At 36.1% G+C, this 24,941-nt stretch overlaps 1 pseudogene; it reads left to right on the top strand.

Annotated features, from left to right (window-relative positions):
- The window catches only part of LOC125852771 (probable mannitol dehydrogenase), a 24,403-nt pseudogene extending 3,422 nt beyond the window's left edge, over window positions 1-20,981 (top strand).
- The last annotated feature ends 3,960 nt before the right edge of the window (window positions 20,982-24,941 follow it).

The raw sequence follows: 24,941 nt of genomic DNA, 5'->3' as shown, positions 1-24,941 counted from the left end.
ATTTGTCTTGAAAAGTTTAATATAGTCGTTGCTAAAAATTTCTTTTGATGATAAAATATTTTGTCACTAATTACAAATAAATAATGACATTTAATTATTTTGTATTGGTATTATTTATTAAATTAGAGTTGCATAAATTAAAAATTAAACAATAAAACATGCTAGATAATAATCAAATTCAGCCATGATCATGTAATTAAAAACAACGAAAATTCTATTGAGATAATATCTCATTATAAACTCCTTAAATAAAAGTAACATATGTCCAATAACAAGAAAATCTAACTGAAATATACTAAATATTACTCCTAAACTTAGACAAATAATTAAAAGTTCCTTCCAAAGTAGCAATAATGTGGTGACACAGCTTGCAATCGATTTTGATTCAGTTCTCCCCTTTTATACCTGTGAAAAAAGAAAATAAAACAAAATTAAGATTTAATTTAAAGTATTTATGCCAAGTTTAAAAGTAAAATATACAACACAATTTGTCTTTCATACGTTGTAATGCGCAATTTTATAAGATTATTGGATAGATGGTCCCTGGTATTAAAATTCAATTTCTTCCATCTGGGAAGAGTTCTATTCAGTCTCATTTTCAGATACGACAACTACTTTTCTGCTAGGACCAATATGATTGATTGTAAACTATAATAAGTAATAATAATAATAGGATTTATGCTCATGGGGTGGGGGTTGATGTTTACTTTTGATTCATTAGTTTATCCAAATGGACTTCATTTTGTTTTAGTTAATAACTAGTACAAGTAAGGCTTTGCCCTCATGGTTTATCCTACTTACCAAGCACAGTAGTTCTATTATGATATAAGCAATCAAATTTTTTTGCACTTCTTTGTACCAAGTTACTTAGCCCTATATATGTTCCTGCAAAGCATTTGCTTCAATAAAATTTCCTATTTTAGTCTAAGACTAAGACCCAACCTCTTTAGAAACTATATGAAGTATTTAAGCTACTAAACTCATTAGTTAATCTCTTGCTCAGTTAAGTTACTATGTAAATCTGCTTATAACTACTTGTAATTCAACAGTAAGAAGAATAACCTTCTATCATGCATAACCAGAAAGCTTCTGTAGATAGCAGCTAGTACTGGAGGAAGATTCACACCATGAAAGAAAAAATGCGACATTAGTATATGCAAAATAGGTACAGGTTGACTAAGGGAGGTGCATACTCAATCACNATTCATTGATTCACGACCAGTATAGGCTATCGTAAACCAAAGGCCTGGATTTTTTTCTAAGTCTATACCCATCCGTGGACAAATCTACTGGCTGTGAATCGTTGCCTTAGAATATTTTTACAAGGCTTGGGTTCTAGGATGGGTTCATTGACCGTGGACTCTTCCACCGTCCTTGAACTCTTGCCTTAGAATATTTTTCACAAGGCATGGGTTCAAGGATGGGTTCACTGACCGTAGACTCTTCCACCGTCCTTGAACCCTTCCTTGGACCCTTACCTTAGAATATTTTTTCACAAGGCTTGGGTTCACTGACAGTGGACTCTTCCACCGTCCTTGAACCCTTCCTTGGACCCTTGCCTTAGAATATTTTTCACAAGGCTTGAATTCAAGGATGGGTTCATTGACCGTGGACTCTTTTACCATTCTTGAACCTTTTCTTAGACCCTTGCCTTAGAATATTTGAGGTGTTACAATATCTCGCCCTTGGGAACATTCGTCCTCGAATGACGATCTAGACACCTTACAGAAGTAAAGACTCAAGACAAGCAGTCCATCATGCATACAACATCAAATTAATGCAAAATTCAAAGGAGGATACATCAACTCCATCTCAAACATAATCGATGCAACACAAGGAGGTAGGAACTACATCTAACAACCCATTATGCTCAACATTTCTCACATTCATAGGAGGAACTACCTTCTCCAACTAAAAGCATGCTCAACACAATATCATGGAGCCAATATGTAGTTACTCTCAAAAGCATACTAAAACATGTTCATCAACTCATCTCATGAAGTCAAATATGCAACTCATACTAAATGCACAACAACATGAGGAACATAAATAATGAAAACTCATTTTTTCTATCTTAGTAAACATGAATTTCATCAAGAACATGCATAACATAAGGAAATCATGGAAACACATAAATTAAACATGGCTTCACATAAGCACAAACCATGAGGAACTCACAATTTAAATGCTAAAGGAGGAATAGAAGGAAAAAATATGAGGACATCGGGACATCTCATGGGCCCTTGGCCTCCCTAGTAGCACCCTCACCTAAAAACCCTCACTAAAAGACCACTCCTTAACACCTTCATGGAAACAACTCCCTTGCTCTCTTTTATTTCTTAACTTGCCGGTCTAAGATCCCTACCGATATTTCTAAATTAGAGAGGTTCTCACTAACTCCAAACTCTTCTTAAGGGATTTACGAATGCCGAAACTTCAATACCCTTCTATATCCTAGAGACATGGAAAACCGGATACACCGGTAACACTCATTAAGCAAATCTAGCTCACAAGTAACCTTACCAACACCACTCAAGATCTCATATGAGCCTACAAAACCGGGACTAAACTTCCCAAACTCACTACACCTCTTAAGGTGAGAATTTCAAGTCAAACTAAATCATGAACATCAAGAACACTCAACGACCTTGATATCTGAAGTACACTATCTCCCCCTTGGGAGTAAACCTATACGGATTTTCAAAGCACAATTTCTTTCAACTCTAAGGTCGGATCTAGTTACCACTAAGCTTTCACATCCATCGCACAAGATGATTCTAAAGCATGGTGAATTACACTTCTACCCTTCTTAGATGAGTCTACTCATTCAACATATCTAGGTATTGCTTAAACACCTTATTCATCAAATCTATCCACATACCCTAAAACTCATCATGACTAAGTCGGGTTCTACCATCAATACACATAACCATAATGCAACCCATTTATACCAAAGATAACATCAAAGTCTATCATGCCAAGTCTATCAAGTCACAAAAGACATGCAACACCAGAATCTAAATAAGCAAAAAACACATACTGGGAGCAACATTTGGAGGACAATCTTGTTCACCTCTAGCTTAGAGGGCATATAACCTATTCTTGCTTGGGAGCATTGGAATCTAGACCACTAAGAGAAGCTTGCTTGGCCTCTCTCCCTTTAGCCCTAAGTATTGGAAAATCTCTCATCTTGTGACCCTCATTACCACAACCATAACAACCATCCTTGCTGGCTAGATCAGGCACTAGAATTGGAGCATGCTTAGACAGTTGGGTGAACCTCAATGCATATTCCTTGACACTCATATTACCTTGCCTAAGGTTAATGAACTGAAGCACTAAAACTTCTCTCATCTCTAAAGGGAAAAACCTATCTAGAAATGCACTCTTTAACCCTTCCCACTCTATGGAACCCATTCCTACCGGTCTAGCCTTTTTCCATTTATTAAACCAAACTTGAGCAATCCCTTTGAGTTGATAAGAAGAAAACTCCGCCTTCTCTACCGGAGTCACTCCTACAAAGTCCAACACCTTGGAGACCTCTTCTATAAGCTCTTGAGGGTTTTCCTCCATCTTTGACCCATAAAATTCCGGAGTTTCTATCCCAGCCTGAGCCAACATTTGGAAACCAAACCTAAATTTCTCACTTGTTACTTTCTCTTCCAAAGGGTTAATTGGAGCTTGAGGAGGAACTTCTTGATCCACATTGTCTTCCTCATCTCTTCTAACGTTAGCCCTTGTAGTAGTCATATCCTGAAAACCATTGAGCACGGATTAGGGGAAAGATCTAATAGAGTAAAACTCCATAGACCGACTTAGAGAATGAATAAGTGAAGTATCCTACACATCTAATAGCCTCTCATTCATAAATGCGGTGCTCTTCACACTTATGAACAAGACTATACTAGACGTGGTTTGAGACAACCTAGAACCATTCTAAACCTTGTGCTCTAATTACCAAGTTTGTCACGACCCAGGGGTACCCCCTAGACGTAACATGGCACATAGAACCCCGAAGGATCCCATGTAAGCCACTTAGCATATCACAACACACGATAATAGAAAAATATAAAAATTAAAAGCATGCTTTCAATACAATAGAAGTATTTTATTAAAGCAAAGTGGAAGACTTATTACACTTGTCTCAAACCATCTAATACTTGAAAAGATTTAGGGACACAACCCATACAAAATCTAAACATAAAAGAAAGACATAAAAAGAAAAGGGTGATCAAGTCCTCGATGCTATAAGGACTCACCAACACTTCTATTATTGAGCTACTATGAACCTAGCCACGAGGATGAAAGTCAATATCACCGAACTCTACATTTGATAAAAATGTAGGCAAAAGTATGCGTTAGTATAATAATGTACTAAATATGATGTATAGCATAAATCATCAACATAAACATATAAGAGACATTAGTCAAGATAAGACATATACCATAATCAAAAGAGATAATAACATAAGTCGTGAGCATAAGAGCTAACATCATAGTCATAGGCCTAATCAAAACATCTAGTTTAGCATGACATAAGAGAAGCACTTCATAAGTCACCTCAAGGAAAGCTTGTGCAATGCATGGATAAGACCCCATATTCCCACGTACCAAGCAAGTTACTTTAGGTCCTCATTCATATTTACCATCTTTTGATCTCATATTTCTCATAGACAAAGGAACATTCACCTTTAGTTACACATGTATTGGAATGGCCTTTAAACCTACAATCCAAACTAAGCATACATCATAAGCATAATCAACATATAGATCATCAAATAATAATGGCAACATACCATAATTACCCTTAAAGCATACTTGTGCAATGCATGAACAAGACCCCCATAAATCTCACCCATGCTAAGTAAAGATCCTTGAGTAACCATGGTTCATAATTCATATTCTTGATGTGGGAATAAGCCTTAACCGACATAGATCATGTGAGCTTAACATGGAATCCAGTGTCTACCCCACACCGAAAAATGGTTGCTCTACTTGCCTAAGGTAGAACCATAATCTTAGCTTAGGTGGATCCAATAGCTAAGTAACCTACGAGGGAACGTAGTTTATGGGATAAGAGGATTGCTACTAGAAACCCGGCCTCTACTATCGTGAGGGGTTCCATCCCAAGAGATTGCTCCTAGAAACCCGACCTTTACTAACGTGAGGGCTTCCATCTCATATCAATATCCACTCTGTGCTAAGCATAATTCCCATTTGAGTTCATATTAAGTCTTCACTTAAGTTCATAATTATGGAAGAATGTCTTGACACTCAATCCAACATAACTCATACTGAAGATCATAGATTCGATAGGTGAGACTAGTCTTCCAACCTTAGAATCACTACATGTGACAAACCTATCACATCGTATCATATTCATGCATAAGTGTGTACACGAGGATAACCTCCAACAACACAACACTAGCTCATAATCATATTCAGTTTACTCTCAAAGTGTTCATAAGACATATATACATAAATCTCAAAATCATGCATTGTTCTCATACTTTGCCCTTCAAGGACCATAGATCACATTCCATCAGCACATCTAGAATTACTACATTAGGCATGAATATTAACATGATTCAATTAACTCAACTACTACAAGCATAATCTCATAATATTCTTCTATATTCAACAAACCCACATCACAAGATCATAATTGAGTAATGTGGGGTTTTCATGGGTTCTGGAGGAATTCAACATAAAACCATAATAAAACATCAATTCAATCATAATATGAACTAAATCAAACATAAAAATCAATTTTTAAAGGAACCCATGACTTAGAGACAAAACCCTAGATTTTGGAATTCTATCTTAAAAACGTGATATACTACTAATTCAATCATAATTGATCATTATCCACTCAATTGGATCAACAAACAACAATATCCACAATATAGGAAGGAACCCTAACTAGAATTGGGATTCATCTTCACAATTGGGGGAAACATGGGGCTTCCTGGATGAAAGGGATCCATGAATGAATAAGCCATCATTCTTGATTATAAAGCCTAGCAAGCTTGAAACAATGGAGTCTTGACTTGACCTAGCTTGACCCTCTTCTTCTTCTTCTTCTTTTTCTTCTTCTTTTCTAGAGAGAGAATATTTTTGGAGAGGATGAATTTTGGGGAAAATATTTGGGGTTTTGGAAATAATGATGTGAATGGGTTTATTTTGACTTAGAATGACTTATATAGGGTCTAGTATTAGGATTAAAATGATCTAGTTTGGGTATTATATGTATAGGAAATGACCCATATAACCTTGGAAAAAATAATTGATGGGTGCCTTTCAAGGAAGTCTTTCACCCACCATTTATTGATTCACCGCTAGCTCTTTTGTCTGGCTAGCTCTGCTTTCTTTTCATCTTTTCTAAATTCTCGTGCTCTTATGTGCCTTGGTGGATCATCTCTCCTTGTGAATTTTGATCTAGCCATTTTTGCAAAAACTTCGAGGCTAAGTTAAATATAGATTCACATAGGAGCAAAAATGGTGTTTCTAGGTGTGGAATTTCTCAGGCTAATCATTGAAACTGATGTATAAATGATACAAGGGTGCAGGAAAAAGGTGAACAAATGCTCTCTCGGTGCGTCGCCAAGTGTATTGTGGGAACCAAGCTGACCGCCGAGAGTCACATGTCAATTAGTACATAAAACGCGCAGTTAAGAGCGAAATGGAGCTGGTAGGCGAACCGTTAAGCAGTTCGACGGAATTTGGTCACCTCGCCTATCAGCTCAACGTGTCCATTATCAACCCAGTATTTCGACTCTCACCTAGCAGCCCCATAAAATATAGCTTACACATACATAAATCAATTTTAATGAAAACACATAGAAACTTCTATTCCCATCAGTAGCAATCCAACTCAAAGTATAGCTAAGTGGGAACTCCTCGAATAATGCACTAGGTGCCACATTATGATAGAAAATACATGTAATTTCAGTAACTCAGAGACTCAGTAGAGGTTTAACACTTTTATCATTATGCAAATGAGTACAATTATAATATTTTTAAACGTGAGGTTCAGACTATCAACCTTAGATGCTGAATAGATGCTAACGAAGTGCCAGACAACAATGCAATCCAAATTCGCGCATAAATCAATAAACCACAATATTCTAAAAGTGCAATATAAAACTAGGGTGCAGGTGTGAGTTTGGTAGGATGAAGAAATGAGAGAAAGTGAGTGAAATAGGACTTTTAAACCTGTGACCTGCAAAAACCGTCCAGTTCCCGCACGTTCAGCGATGTGAGTCAAGTTCGCCTAGTCATTTGGTGACACGCAGAATGTCTAATTTCTTCACCGAAGTTAGCAGGACTTTTGGTTTATGTAGGGATCCCAACGGTGGTCTCTGTCGAGATCGCCAACAAAGTTGGTGATACGCCAGTAATTTTTCTAGACCACTGAGCTTTACAAAAGCCCATCTGAGGATGCCTTCAGTCAGACCGTGGAAGAATTTTAGTTCGTCGAACTTGTCGGCGACCCGCTAACTAAACCTGTTGCTCGCTTTCATACATCTTTTCAAGAACTTCCCTAGCTTCAACCTGTTCAAACAAAGCACTATTATTTTATCAAGAAGATTAAAAAAACAAGTAATTGGTTTTGGGTTGCCTCCCAAATAGCGTCTTAGTTAACGTCATGGCACGACATAAGTCAATGCTTAAATTGGATTTTTGTTGTTGAACCTAGTGCATCTAGGTGATCCCACTTGTTCATGTGGATGAGGCTGAGGAAGCATGATCTTAGGCATATTTATATGCCTAAGTTGTCAATAATTATCCATAAAGTGCTTAAATTGAGGAATAATCTTGAGTCTATTAGCTTGATTTTTGTTATACTTGTGATGAATGTGCACTTACACACATGATTAGTTGTTTCAGGAACTCTCAAAGGAAGTGGAGTTGGAATGAAGAAAGACGGAGCAAAGATGTGCAAGAAAATGGCCAAGGCAAAAACCACCAGTGGTTGGCGCACTGGTTGGCGCAGTGCGCCACTGGTGGTACGTTAGAGAGGAGTTTTTGGCGTGCTGAGAGACGCGACGCGCCAAGGCCCAACATTCAGAGGCACCTCTCAGGCGTCGCGCCAACACTGATGCAACTGGAGCATGTTCGTAGGGCGATAAGAGGCGCGACNTCTATTAGCTTGATTTTTGTTATACTTGGGATGAATGTGCACTTACACACATAATTAGTTGTTTCAGGAACTCTCAAAGGAAGTGGAGTTGGAATGAAGAAAGACGGAGCAAAGATGTACAAGAAAATGGCCAAGGCAAAAACCACCAGTGGCTAGCGCACTGGTTGGCGCAGTACGCCACTGGTGGTACGTTTGAGAGGAGTTTTTGGTGTGCTGAGAGACGCGACGCGCCAAGGCCCAACATTCAGAGGCACCTCTCAGGCGTCGCGCCAACACTGATGCAGCTGGAGCCTGTTCGTAGGGCGATAAGAGGCGCGACATGTTCCTCTTTTACCGACTTTTCCAAGTTTTAAACAGTAAATAGGATTCCTAATTTGAGTAGGATTTGTTCCTAACTTTTCCTACTATTATAAATAGATCCTTAGGGCTCCATAATCATCGTTCGACTTTTGATCTAAGTGTGCAAGAGCAAGAATTCAAGTTTGTAATAGGATTTTATTCTTTAACTCTTCTATTTTCCGAAAATTACATGAATGATTGTATTTTCTTGTTGTCTAATAGCATGAGTAGCTAAACGCCCTAGTTCTGGGACTGTAGCTACGAATTGATTGTTGACTATTTGAGGTTGTTTGATTAAGTTTCGGTTGTCAATATAAGTTACTTCTATATTCTTGTTTTAGTATTTTATGCATGCACAACATAAGATAAATTTAGTGTCTAATCTTAAAATCGAGAGATGAGAGATTAGATAGACCAGAGAATATAGAGAGCTTGGTCCATTCATTAGATTGAGGTAATTAATGTTCAGGAGCGACGCCCAGACGAACACTTTGCTTGGTTATGAAATAGGATGAAATATAAATGCTCGCCAATTAGTCTATTTATTTCCGCTCAACGATGTAGTTAGATAGCTAACTGGGTAAGCGACGAGAGGTGTATAACCCAGATCATACCATCAACCCTATAAACCAGTAACTTGACAGTTGAAATTAATTCTACGCTAATAATATGATACATGATATTCAGTATATGCTGCAGCCCTGGAATTGCTTTTAACTTGTTTGAAACATTATATCAAAGTTGTTCACAATTAGTTACTTTTAATTAATGCATAATTATTAGTAGATAAACAATAAATCCTCAGTTCTTGAAAAGGTTACTCTTTACTTTTAGTTGTAGAAGTAAGTGAATATAAGTTGATCATAAGTCCCTTGGGAACGATAACTCGTTTCTTTAAGAAGCTATATTACTTGCGCGACCACATACAGTTGCGTGTATATTGGGGAGCAACAAAGCACATGACTTAGGAGAGTTTGATTAGCTGGATAGATCTAGAGTGAGAGTTACTCATCTGATTTAGCACTTCTACACTTTCTCTAATCTTTTCTAGCACTCTATCTTGTTCATTTAGCTTATGAAGAATGGTTAATAGCATATCTTCGATACGCTTATTTTCACTGTCCATAGATCCTCTCTGCTCAGTGTGGTTTGCATTTACATTGATCTCTGGACACCATCTCCAATTCCTTGATATTGTGAGTCAATTTATCCATCTAACTTAGCAAAATGATCAATTGCTGGTCCTTCTCAGTGTCCTTGTTGATTTTAGCTGCAAGGTCAAGGAATTTGGCTGCGGTCTCATAGGGGTATTTTTCACGGCCACTTGGCATATGTTGGTTCATTATTTCTCTGTTTCCGGGACTTAGACCTCTGTAAAAGCATTCCAGTAGAACTAAATCGGGTATTTCATGAGTTGGGCATTGCATCAATAATGTTTTAAATCGCAGCCACGACTCATGAAAGGGTTCTCCTTCTGGATGCTTGAAATTTAGGATGTGATCCCTGAGCCTCATCACCTCTGCTGGAAGGTGCTCCATTGGTCCACCTTCTCCATCATGTATACTCATTGTCCTGCCTCAACACGCAAACAACTAGACAAAACTAAAAATTAGGTGAGTAAACTACTACTAATAAGAACAACAATTCTATTAGACTAAAAATTCTCAAATAACACCATTCCCCGGCAGCGACGCCATTTTGATGCTTATCGTGACCAACGACACTATCCTACGGTATGAGTGTCTACGATCATCGATAATATAGTAACCTAACCAAGGGTTGGGGTCGTGTCCTAAGGGATTGGAGCGGTTTTGAGAATTGATAGACAAATAGAATTTACATTCTAACTAGTCGTAGCTAAAGACATTTGCGATAAAAGACATTGTAAATTAAAGGGAGTGACCGCAATATAAGTTGAGATAAATTGTTGGGTACATGCTTTCGATAGGAAATTTACAAAATAATAGTGACTAGGCTAAGCTTTAAATGGAAATAAGTTCCCTCTCGGGCAACTTACCCCATTTCAAATGTGTTCCTCTCGGACACCTATTTGCCGCAAGAAGACCAGCCTATGCCTTATCCCACTCACTCTCTCGAGCTGAGTGTTAGTATATGGGACTAGGGCTCACCCTATCGGGCTGAACTTCATGTCGACCCACTCCTTAGGCCATCAGTCTAATGGTTTTGGTTTCACGACCTCCTTCTCGGGCAAGTCGAAAACACATGGGTGACTTTGTATTTGCAACTACAAACCCTTTAGATTAAACCACAACCACTAGGTGAAATCACCATTAAAATACATCTAACCTATCAGCAAGCAAGACCCAACAAGAATATCAACCCATATTTGCTAAATCACATCCCAAAATTGGGGGTTTTTAGCCACAGATCAAAGAAATAAGAAATTATATCTAACATGATAATGAAATCAACTAGGTATAAGAAATTAAACCTTAAATTCAGCAAAGGAAAATGAATAGAGAAGTACGTCCTACTTCCAACTTGGGGAAGAAGAACTCATTTCTTTAAGTCTCCACAAAACCCTCTCCAGACTTGAGAGAAAAAAATATCAGCTATAGTATGTTCTAAAGTGAAAATAATAATAATAATTTTTCCACACCAAGACTACAATTCTAACTAGTATTTATAGTTTTCATAGATTGTGCTGCGGAGGATTGTTCGGCGACATTAGTCGAGATCGCCGATGAACTCGGCGATCTGCTTTTTGGTCAGCTCATCGCCTTCAGTGTCTTGCCTTTAGCATCCTCGCATTCTGGATCATTGGGCGGTATAGTACTGCTTCACGGAACTGATCGGTGACTCGCCGACTGCTCCTTTCCTCGCCTTTTGATCCACTTCCTTCAATGCTTCACGTACTGGAACGAAGGGCGGTTCATGTCATTTTCGTGACTCACCAAGTTGAACTTGGCGATCTGCAGGATTCCATTTCTTGTTCTTTTCAGCCCTATTTGCTCTGTTTTGTGCCTTAGTATCCATGCTTCCACTAAAACTTTAAATGCCTAAAACTTTAGCATTTTAATCAGGTATTGAGATAAAACAAGCATTCAAGGACACTATTTCTATTAAAATAAAACCCTAAATGAGTCCAATTTATTGACTCGTCAGTTACAACTGTGGTGGTTTGTGTGATGATTAACCCAATATCCTTCAGTAGTCATACTAGCCATGTTAACTCAACAGTTGTAGTTGCTCTGATACCATGTTGTTATTCATGAATTGATACATAATTCCTTAATAAGAGGAGAAGTTAAGAGGATGCAGAGGGTAGAAAGATAAAAAATTAGTAAAGTGATTAGCGCATTATATTCAATCTAATCTCAAATACATTGTGTGTGATCCTTTTATGATGAATCACAACTGACTCATTTACACAGTAGCTGACTAACTGACTTAGTAACTAACTAACAAATTAACTACTTCTTAACAACTAGATAGAAGTAAGTACTAAGCTGCCCTTTCTATATTGATATATTAGGTGATATCAACAATTACACACTAAAGCAACTCTTTTTTGTTGGTGTAGAATTGTAGATTACAAAATGTAAATAATTTAGATTAGTTCATGATTTATGGTTAGCTTCTTGAAGTGTAGTTAGTAGCAGGTCTAGTTGGATTTTGTTCTTGAAGGGGGTTAATATTGCTACATGTGTCTCTTAAATTAATGGATGGTTCAGATTTATTTGGTAAAACCATCCATTTTAATCATGTTCAAATATTAACTTCCATCTTTCTTTCTCTCTCCACCACTAGACTCCAAGCCTCTCCTCTCCCTTTAGATCTATCAAAAATTGAAAATTTCAATAAGTTAAAACTCAAATGAGTACGAGCGGGTTCCTCCTGTCTTACTAGATTTGAAGTTTTAGGAGAAATTTTATGCTGAAATTGCTTTCATGGTAGGCTAATAAGTATGGAAAAGCGAAAGTTGATATTGGTCCTTTATCTAATCAATTACAACTCAGAAAACTTTTCTAGGCTTTAAAAAGCTAAAAACATTTGTTTTAATTTATGTAGCAAATTCATAAGTTGAAGCTTGTTTGGAACTACAATAGTGTATTAATTAGGTTTGATATAATTTCTTAAATTTTTCATATTTGAAGAGGAGGACAGAGTTAAAAGATGAAAAAATAAATAAAAATTATACTTTGATTGAGATTCATCAATGGAGAAATATTGGTAAAAATCCCATAATTTTACATTTTCTCCAGCAACCAAAAAGTTCCCTTTTCCTTTCTATTCAAGTCAAAAATAGATAAACAAGATAGGACGATACTTCTTCATTTTGACATTTGATTTTGCAAAAGTTAACCTGAATGTAGTTGCTCTTCTTCCCTTTCTATTATTGATGGCGAATTACTCAATGCAAAAGAAGAAAGTGGGTTGTAAAGGAGAAAAAAATATAATTATTGACTGTAGTTCCAAAAGTTGGTTTTAGCAAATCAATCTAATCATTCATTAGTTTCATATGGGCTATTGGAGGGGAGCCAAATCTGGTCTAGTCAATGTATATACTGGAGTAGAGGCGGATCCACATGTGGTGCAGGTGCACTCATTAACTTTGAAAAAAAAATCATGTGTATATATGTATATACACATGATAGTGTTTCTTAGAAACTTAGGTCTGTTCTTAGTTGTAATTAGAAGTGCTTGTACCTATTCTCTGATATCCAGATTTGAACTACCATTATTTTGGTAGAAAGCATATACATTAAATTCAGGAAAAGTTGACTAGTTCTTAGAATCACTTTGAATTGTGAAACTGATGATTAATAGATAAGAGAGTCAGCTAGTATGTTGAAGAACTGCAGAACTCCATTGAAGGAGTATGAGAGAAATGAAGAAGAGATCCTACAACTTGCTCAATAAGTAAAGGCAATACTAATACAACTGAGTATATTCTATTTATATAGATCCTACAACTTGCTCAATAAGTAAAGGCAATACTAACAATGTGAACAAACTAACTAATGATGATGTGGACATATCAACTAATTAGTTAATTAACTAACTAATTGATATCTCAATACCCCTCCCCCCTCAAGTTGGAGGTGAGACCAACACAGCCAACTGTCCAAAACTACTAAATGTTTGACTCCTGTAAGGGCCTTAGTAAGGATGTCAGACAGCTGGTCATGAGTTCAAATGTGATGCAATGAGATAAGACCTTCTTGTAGCTTAGTTCGTACAAAATGACAATCGATCTCAATGTGTTTGGTCCTTTCGTGGAACACAGGATTTCTGGCAATCTGTAAAGCTGATTGACTGTCACGAAAGATAGGAAAAGGTCTGCTTCGAGGAATGGTGAGCTCTTCAAATAGTCTATCTAACCAAACTAGTTGTCCAACCACCTTTCGAAGGGATCTATACAGCTGAGAAAAAAGATATAGTTTCCTATTTCTTAGATTTCCAGCTTATAGGATTGGAACCAAGCAGTACAATATACCCTGGAATCAAGGCAAGCACCCCAATCTGAATCACAAAAAGCCTGCACATTGTAATCATCAGTAGAAGTCATAAGCAATCCTAAGGTGGGATCTCTCTTGAGATATCTCAACATATGGTATGCATCTTTCATATGTGGTTCTCTGGGGTCTTGCATGAACTGACTAAGGTGCTGAACTCTATAAGCAATATCTAATCTGGTATTGATTAAAAATTTAAGCTTCCCAACTAATTTTTTGTATGCACTAGGATCAGAAATAGGCTTCCCCTTATTTCCTTTGAGTTTGATTGTCACATCTAGTGGTAAGGTGAGGCTGAAGAGTTCAGAACAATGGTACTCTTTGAGAAGATCAAGAACAAATTTCCTTTGTGAAATGAGCAATCCAACTTCAGTGTAAAGGATTTCCAACCCCAAGAAATAATGCAGTTTCCCCAAATCTTTAATTTTGAACTAATTATGGAGAAAACCTTTTAGAGTATCAATTTCTTCAATATTAGTACCTGTCAGCAGGATATCATCCACATACACAGCTATGAAGACAGTAGATGGGCCATTCTTTCTATAAAATAGAGAATAGTCATTTAAAGAATGAGTGTATCCCCTGGAACTGAGGGCATCAAACAACTTAGCATACCATTGCCTACTAGCCTGCTTTAGACCATTAGTGACTTATTGAGCTTACAAACCAATCATTTAGTTTGAATATTTAGGCCTGGTGGAATATCCATGTAAACCTCTTCATCTAACTCCCCATGGAGAAAGGCATTATTCACATCCAATTGATAAATGTTCCAGTGTTTCTTCACAGCAGTGGCAATTAGAGCTCTCACTGTAGTCATCTTAATAATAGGTGAAAAAATCTGTGTAGTCAACTCCATAATGCTGAGTATAACCTTTAACAACTAACCTAGCTTTGTACCTTTCTATGCTACCATCAGCTCTGTGTTTGATCTTATATACCCATCTACACCCAATAGCTTTCTTTCCAAAGGGTAAAGGCATGATCAGAACCCAAGTATCATTATCATGTAAGGCAGATAGTTCTTGTGTCATAGTTGTCTGCCATGCAGGATCCATAGTCGCTACATCATATGAAGCTGGCTCACTTTCATGTGAGATACTCAATATAAGAGACTGGCTATCAGGATGCAGAAACTTAGAGGCAATATGATGGTGGTTAGAAAAAGATGCATGTAGTGAATGAGGTGGTAATGTAGTTGTGGAATGAGGTATATTGCATAGGTAATCATCTAGATAAGCTGGTGGCTTATGGATTCTGGTAGACTTTCTAATAGATGTAATACGGTCTGATGAAGGATGAACATATAATGGTGGTAACACAGTTGGAACTGTAGTGTCTGTATGATCATGATCACATTGCATATTTTCAGGGTCAGGATTACACTGAATGTTATCAGAAGGAACAGTTGTAGGAGTAAGATAATAAAAAGTAGGAACAGAATCATTTACCACAGGAGTGAGAGGGTGAGTTGATTTAGTCATAGAAAAAGGGAAGATTGCCTAATGAAATGTAACATCCCTAGACACATAAATCTTGTTAGAAGCCAGACTTAGTACTATATAACCTTTTGTCTGCAAATGGATAACCTACAAACATATGTGGGGGCTGCGCTTGGTGGTTCTATGTGACTTAGGAGTGGTAGGATAACATAGGCAGCCAAAACTTCTCATGTGAGAATATTGAGGCTCTTGATTATACAGTAAAGAAAAAGGGCATTTGTTATGAAGAACAACAGGGGGAAGTCTGTTAATGATGAAGGTTGTTGTAAGTATACATTCTCCCCAATACTTAATAGGTAGTTTGGATTGAAAAAGGAGTGCCCTAGCAGTTTCTAGGAGATATTTGTGTTTTCTTTCTACTACACCATTTTGTTGTGGTGTGTAGTGGCATGATTTTTGGTGAATAATTCCTTTTGATTGAAAAAAGAGGGTGGATTCTTGGTTCACAAATTCTAGGCCATTATCTATCCTTATGGCTTTTATGGTGGTTTTGAACTGAGTCTCAACCATATTGACAAATGATTTAATAATGTGTAATGCTTTACTCTTGAAGCTCAATAGGTGAGTCCAAGTGGACCTGCTAAAGTCATCAACTAAGGTGATAAAATATCTAAAATTGTCATGGGTTTCCACATGATATGGTCCCCACAAATCCACATGGAGCAGTTCAAAAATCTTGGTAGTTCTACCAGTCTTGGTGGGAAATAGTAATCTATTTTGCCTTGCCATGGGACATATGGTACATGTAAAAGGTTGCTTATGTGAGAACTTCACAGGAATGGATGGTATATTTTTCATTTTTGCAAAAGGAACATGTCCAAGTCTATGGGGCCACAAGAGGTCTGCATTGGTATTAACTTCATGAGACAGATTAAAGGAATGAGACAGACTGGGTATTGAAACAGAATCACTTCTATTATGAGTAGTATTTATTACAGATGGAACAACATGACATGAAGAAGAAACAGTAGACAAAGGGCATTCTACATTTGCTGAGGAAGTACATAATTGAGAAGAACATTGACATTTATGGCCTACAACAGTACTATGCAAACTAACATATTGACTTGAGTTTTTCAAAGAAGTGTTGGAGCAGCTCTTTTTCAGACAGGCTGAGCAAAGCAGATAAAATCCATCTTGTACTCTACCAATCTCCAGAGGCCTCTTCATTGAAGGGCCCTACAGCATACAAGAGGAATTAGAAAAAGAAACAAGGCATTTAGATGAAGTGCTAAAGAATTGATGGAAATCAAGTTATATTTGAAGGATGGAATGAAAAGAACTTTATGCAATGTGATCTTTGATGTAAGTTTTACATTTCCAACTTCAGTTACCTTCACTTTGTATCCATTAGGCAAGCTGACTAACAAGGGATATGGCAAGAAAATAATATCAAAAAAATGGTTCTTATTGTAGGTCATGTAATGTGTAGCCCTGAGTCTAGTATCCACAAGTCAGTCTTTGATTTGAAACATCCACATGAAAGTTTGTCAAAATCAACAAATGAGTTACAAGCTATCATACCTGCAAAATTTGCAGCACCATTCACAAGCTGATCTTTAGTAGCTTCTCCTGCAGATCCTAACTGAAAGTGTTGCAGCAGATTAAGGAGTTGTCCATACTAATCCTTGGTAAGATTGGGGTCAGAATTTGAGGATTCATCAATGTTTCCCGTGTTAGATTCAATATCTATGCCAAAAGCATGTGCTGCTATCCCTTTTCCCTTAGCAGACCTGTGAAACTGATTATTATATTGTCCTTTGATTATTGTTATACTTGTCGTGGTTGTTATAACCATTGTTACCTTGTCCATTCCCAGTGGTACTAGCCTGAGGATAACCATGTAGCTTGTAGCACCTATCTTTAGTGTGACCAGGTTTCTTACAATGATCACAGAAAGATCTTGGTTTGCCATTGTAGTTATTAGTGGGAGAGAAATTAGTCCTAAACTGCTTCCACTTGAAGATCCTGATGAGTTAGCATGCATAGAAGAATTCATTGATGCCTCTGCAAACATTTGGTTATTTGGTTTGAACTCCCTTTGTTTTTTCTCCTGAACCAACAAAGCAAATGCCTGGGCCATAGATGGCAAGGGATTCATCATCAATAAACTACCTCTGATTATAGTATACACCTCACTCAATCCCATAAGAAATTGAATGAGCCTCCTATCTTGCTCTGCCTTATGTATGTTCTCTTTTCCTCCACAGTTGCACACACAACTACATTGATCTTTAGCACTCAGATTGTTCAATTCTTCCCATAGCTTCTTCATCCTAGTTTAATACACAGTCACATCAAGCACACCTTGACTTAAATCATTGATTTCCTTTTGGATCTGGTACAACTTAGCCCCATTTTTTTGATCATATCTGTCCTCCAACTCCTTCCACAATTCTAAGGCATCACAAACATATTCTACACTATCAACAATTTCTTTTCCAAGAGACTTGAGGATCCAAGATGTGACTATATTGTCACATCTTTCCCACTGTCAAAATTGAGGAGAATTGAGTGCAGGTCTCTTACCCTCACCATTAATGAACCCTAACTTGTTCTTCATAGAGAGGGATCTCATTACACTTCTCCTCCAAGACCTATAACCGATTCCATCAAATACAACCTGAACAAGAGGCAGGCTAGGACCATCAGATGGATGAATGTAAAGAGGATTGCTTACATCGATGACATTACTTCCTGTAGAACTGGTACTGGGGTCTGCAACTTACACCATGGTTGCAAGATCTGATGAATCCTTAAACAATTGCAACTAAGAATCAAATTGACGCTACCGGAAAACAGAGATGACGAATCTAGTAAGAGTAACAAGGCTCTGATACCATGTGAAACTAATGATTAACAGATAAGAGAGTCAGCTAGCTAGTATGCTGCAGAACTCCATTGAAGGAGTATGAGAGAAACAAAGAAGAAACTGCTTTGTTTGTATTGAATCAATTGAATTAACTATTACAGCTGAGTACATTCTATTTATATAGATCCTACAACTTGCTCAATAAGTAAAGGCAATACTGACAATGTGAACAAACTAACTAATGATCACATTGACATATCAACTAATCAGTTAATTAACTAACTAATTGATATCTCAATATGAATAGTGGGGTACGTAGTCAACAATATCTTGAATTTTTCATGAATATTTCAATTTAATGTCACAAGTGTTAGTTTTAGCTTATATTACAGCATAAATAACTTATTTGTGTGCAGGCATCAAATTGTTGGTCTCGTGACAGCAGTTGGCAGTAGTGTCCATAAGTTCAAGGTTGGTGACCGATTGTAGGCTCCTGTCAAACATGTGACATCTGTGAACAGAGCTTGGAGAACTATTGTCCCAAAATGAAATTTACCTACAACTCCACAGACCATGATGGTACAAATACTTATGGCGGTTACTCGGATATGGAGTTAATATGTCAAAAGGTCACTCAACTTTATGAATTTATCTAGCAAAGTCATTAAACTTTATTTTGTATCAAAAAATCACTCAACTTCGGCATTTGTATCAATAAAATCATTCAACTTAAATCTTTGTATCAATAAAATCACTTTTAATTCTAAGCATTTAAGAGTGAATAAATTCATTCTGTCAAATATAGTGCCAGATAACCTGTACAATGAAATTTCCGATTTGACAACTTTTGCAATATAAATATTAATTCCTCCAGAATTGGAGCAATATTATAAATTTTCTTTTAATTATTGTATGTTGGTTGAAACTTTACCACACTCAGGCAGTTCATGGATTTAATTTTTTTTTTTTAATTTGCTTATGATTAATTAGTTATAAAGAGTTTTTCAAAAAAATAAAGAGACCCCAAAAAGAAATAGAAGATGTTGTGAAGTTCAGCTAAAATGTGTTGGGATTAAAATTAAAAACAATATATAAGAGCTTTGTTTGGCTTGTTTTGGAGATGATCTTTGTTGATGAAGTTGGGAATGGGATCTCGTCATAGATTGTCAATTTATTAGCTTGAATAGTCCTTATTAGTATGAATTGAACAATTTTGATTTTCATGTTTGTTAAGAGTTAATACATTGAGTCAGTTCATTAATTTTGACGAGAATTATAAGGGAAAAAAAGGAGGAAGATGAAGGAAATTCACATTTAGAGGTATATTGTGGTAGACAAGTCAAAAAACAATAAGAGTGATTTTATTGAAATAAAAGTCTAAGTTGAGTGATTTTATTGATACAAAATAAAATTCAATTATTTTACTAGATAAATTTTCAAAGTTGAGTGACCTTTTAAAAATATTAACTCCTCGGATATGATAGTTGCTCATCAGCAGTTAGTTCTTCAATTTCCTGACAACCTACCTTCTGACGCTGGGGCACCTTTATTATGTGCTGGATCACTGTATACAGCCCGATGAAGTACTATGGTATGACCGAACCAGGTAAGCATTTGGGTGTTGCTGGATTAGGTGGCCTTGGTCACATTGCTGTGAAAATTGGAAAGGCCTTTGGATTAAAAGTTACTGTCATCAGCACCTCTCCAAAGAAGGAAGATGCGGCCATCAAGAAGCTTCGTGCAGACGCTTTCTTTTTAAGTAGTGATCCTTCAAAATTGAAGGTACGTCAATGGAAAAAGAAATGAAAGTAAATAAAAGTTTAAAAATCCTAAACAGGTGATGTTCATTGTGAATGTTTATTGATAACATTGCAACAAAAACTTGGAAATAAAGTTGTTGATGAATAAACTAGAATGTATTGAGTCAGCAGTCCATAACGTAAGCATTTTTACAGCAAATATGCATCAATACCAAATTAGTTAAGGTTGACTATATGAATCCTCCTGTAGCTCAATCACAAGTTAGTTGGGGTCCCACTATATAATAAGCATTGTTTGTATATTTAAATTGTTACATTAAGCTTAGTTGCTTGTTTTCTGGTTTCCGTTTGCATAATTATTTCCAACTATTAATATCTTAGCTCACAACTACTAGATCCATCATCTTTCTATCTCATATGTGTCGACTGGCTCAAGGTAAGTTGTTTTATGGACATTTTGTTTTGGTGGTTGTCTATGCAGGCTGCTGCGAATACCATGGATTACATCATGGACACAATTGCTGTGGTTCATCCATTGGCTCCGTTGCTCAGTTTACTGAAGTTGGATGGTAAGCTTGTCACTGTTGGATTGCCTGCAAAGCCACTGGAGCTTCCAATTTCCCCTTTAGTTTTGGGTAAGACACACTGATTTAGAACAACAACAAGATGTTGTCCTTAATTTTCAGCCTTCATAAGTGCAGGATCATACTTAATCTTGCAAATTTGGTTATTGTACTAACAGGTAGGAAGATTGTTGGAGGAAGTTGCATCGGAGGCATGAAGGAGACGCAGGAAATGTTGGACTTTTGTGCAAAGCACAACATTACTGCAGATATCGAGCTGATTTCAGTGGACAACATCAATATGGCCATGGAACGATTTGCAAAATCTGATGTCAATTACCGATTTGTGATTGACATTGCCAACTCTTTATCCTCATCCTGATTCTTCAATGTAGTTGTCGCTTCTGCTTCCTTTATTACCAAAAACTTGATTTTACAAATCGAGCAACATACGATTGAAACTATATATGTAGCAAGTTGATATATGACTAGTCAGCTTGCGGTTGTTATATTATTATTAAGACAGTATACCTTTGAGCCTTTGTGTGTTCTCATGGTTCATTAAGCTTTGTCTCATTTTGCTTTGAATTGATTAGTCCTAAAGATATTAGCAATGAAAAAGCAAGTAACATTGATGTAACGGATTAACACCTTCATCAAAGATGGTGGGATAATGTATAAGTACCTCCCTAAACTGTACCTGAAATCTCATGGTGACATACCTAAACTTAACCAGGGTCTTATTACCCCCTAAACTCATTTGTTTCTATATTTTCTTACTTCTTTTGTGTTGATGTGGCACCATACGTGATTCCACTTTGCTAAGGCACGTGGGAACATTATTGAGATACTACTAGCCAATAGGAAGGGACCACCATGGTTGAAATTACTTATGCATTATTCCCAAAGAAGGTGACTGAATTTTTGAAAACATCTATTTTCCAATAAAAAGAACCTAAAAACCATCAAGCTTTGGATGATTAGGGAGGTGCTAACTTTTTTCCAGTTTTGTGCACAAAAAATAATATTGAACTTCTCCCGTAGTTCAGTGCTAAAGGCTGTGGTATTTTTGTTGAACACACTTGTCTGATGGATGAGCCAATGTCCCAGTGCAGAATTATGGACATTTTGATATTTCAATTTTTAAAATATTTTGGTTCCACTTGTATATATATTTACTGTTAGTGAAAAATTACAAGATAAAAAAAATTATAAGATTACAATTGAAAATAAAAATCTCTTCAGGCTGAGGCGCAGATATTTCGCTCTCTTTGAGGAGATTCAAATTCACTGCAACAAATGTTTTTCACTGGTCCAGTAGTAGTACTCTTGACTTGTCCCCTCCAAGATACAACAACATAATCACAAAGTGTAACTCAACAAACTCTGGATAAGAGTTGAGTCCAAAGCTCCACAAAAAGAACATCTCCCTTCAACTAATAAGAACTCTCTTTTTTGGACTAACTTTTTCACTCTATATTTTTCTTGTGTATCCTAAACCAAATGAAGACCACCACTATTTATAATTGAGAAAGTCTAAGAAGATAATGTGGTAGTTAATATTGAAGGTAAATGACTTTAGGAGTTACAAGGTATAATGGAGGAGTAAAATAATGAAATAAATGTGAGGGGTAACAAATGCACCAACATGCAAATGTTACACTTTGACAATTGTCAATGTTCACCAGAAAGCAGCAAAGTGCATAATGCCTATGGTCATTAACAGAGATGGACCCACATGCATAGGTGGGGTGCACGTGCACCCGTTAAGTTCGGAAAAAATCATATATATATGCATATCTATCTCAAGAAACTGATAGAAAAAGGAAATATACTAAAGAGTGCACCCTAAAACATAAAACTGCTTTGGTTTGTTGGTAGAAGCGAAGAAATCCACCCTTGCAACCCGGTTTCAATCCTGGTTAACAACTTATTTTTTACTGTTTTTTACTCTTTTTATTACAAATTTAAGGGTTTATTTATAACATCAAAATTGCTAAATAGGGGGATAGGGTTTATTTATAACATCAAATTTTTTAAATAGGGGGATTCGAACTCATGACCATCTAATAACTATCAATGACTAATCAAATACGACATTTCCATTAATCGTCATTAAAAAATTCGCTATTATCCATTAATCGTCCTTAAAAAATTTGCTATTATCCATTAATTGTCATTAAAATATTTGCTATTATCCATTAATCATCATTGAAAAATTCGCTAATACTAATCAAATACGACATTATCCATTAATCGTCATTAAAAAATTCGCTATTATCCATTAATCATCATTGAAAAAGACATTATCCATTAATCATCATTAAAAAATTCGCTATTATTCACTAATCGTCATTGAAAAATTCGCTAATGCTTAAATTAAGATATTATTGGTGCACCCAAACTTTTTAAATCTTGGGTTCGCCTCTGGTCATTAATTGACCACTAAGTAATTAGGCACAAATGCATATAACTCCCACGTCCTCTATTCCATCTTCATTGTGGCAGAATGGCTATTAAGCCTATGACATAATTATGTGAGACAATTTAATAATAAATAAATATTAAAATGTTGAAAAGACCAACAATCCCCACTCATTTTAATATTAAATATGAGAGACTATCAGCTGAAGGAAGACTACTATGCATAATGAAGGTGTGCTCTGCATTGAACCTCCACTTAGTGAAACAGTAACTTTTACTCCAGAGTCATAGTGGTCTCAGACTTGAACTATGACTCCTTAAGGGAAATAAAATATCACTACTCACACATAATAATCAAGGTGTTGGCATGAGCTTTAAAAGCCAGCACGTTACGACCTTGTGCTATCCCGGTTTCATGAGTGCTTTTGAGAATAAACTCAATTCTCATAGGAAGCGACCTACTTCCACACTCAAATAGGTGAAATCTGTTGAGAGTGCTTCTGTAAGTTTAACACTCCACCCATACGGGCTACAGATATTAACTAAGAGTTTTATCAACTCAACCTTCACAAATTACTACAGTAAACAATGCACTCACATCAGTGGCGAATCCATGAATTAAGCTCAGGGGTTCGAAATTTAAAGAAGAAGCTCATGTGGCAATGTAAGTGTGTGGTGAGCGTAGTAACCCCGACATGCTTTTTGTACAATGTATCTCATTGGTTGGTAAAAGTTAACACCAAACTAATCAAAGATATTGAGAACAAAGCTACGTTGATTAAAAAAAATTAGTGGATCAATTGTATTACATAAATTAATTCCTAAAACACATGAATATTAAAGGATGGAAAAGGAAGCGAGACGGAGAAGAAAAATATTTACCTTAACCCGCTAAATTTATATTACCTTATTGTATCGCATTAAGCATTTCTTCCTACTTTTACCCTGCTCCATTGAACATTCTTAAAATTTCTTGTACTTTTTATACTTTTATTTTGTAATATTTTACTTTATTTTGCATTTTAATTTTTTTAAAAATTAGTATCCATTCAAACACATATTACTAGAACAATTATCATGATTCTCTAAAAGAGTGTAACTATAGATTTACTAATATTATAATGCATATTCAGAAGCTAAATAAATGGCATCATCAAATGTTTTAGTTCATGTAGTTTAATTTACTAGGTTAGTCATCACTTGTTGAAAAAAAAATGACGAATAAATCAACTAGGTTTAGTTTCCATCTCTCTATAATAGAATTAAAAAACTAGAAAAAAAATTCCATGAATTCTATTAAATATATATTATTAAAAGGATATTGACGATTTTTAGTTTCTTCATTCAATTACATCAAATTTATCTTTATAAATATAATTCATCATTTTTAAAGAGTTGTACATAAAATTATGTTGAAATAAAATGACTAATAGATATAAGAAGAATAAAAAAAATGTGTCTAATAAATTTAAACAAAAACAAATAGAAAAAAAATGACATAAAAGAGAAAAAATAATGAAAAAGAGAAGATGATCCAAGCCCAAAAGTTGAGCCCAATTCCATGCATTAAAAAGGGTAAAAAAATAAGAGAAGAGGAATTACTGTGCATGGGATTTGAACCCACGACGTAAAAGCTACTGTTGAACCCCTTATCCATTGAGCTAAAGTTTCTCACTTATTTTCAGGGGGTTCATTTTAATATATGTACACATAAAATCAGAATTTGGCTCTATATATATAACGTAATTTTTCGATCGAGGGGGTTCGGGTTTCGGGTTTAAAAGTCTAGGGTGAACCCCCTAGACACAACCTAGGTCCGCCCCTGACTCACATCATAGGGAGTAAATAAAAAAAATAGTGCATTTTTCACAACAAGTCATCATATGATTAGTTTTCCCTTTGAACCTGGTTATAGGAT

The sequence above is a fragment of the Solanum stenotomum genome, unplaced genomic scaffold (assembly GCF_019186545.1).
Source record: "Solanum stenotomum isolate F172 unplaced genomic scaffold, ASM1918654v1 scaffold5027, whole genome shotgun sequence".
NCBI lineage: Eukaryota > Viridiplantae > Streptophyta > Magnoliopsida > Solanales > Solanaceae > Solanum > Solanum stenotomum.
The sequence above is the reverse complement of the archived record's forward strand: the minus strand, read 5'-3'. Positions and strand labels throughout refer to the sequence as shown.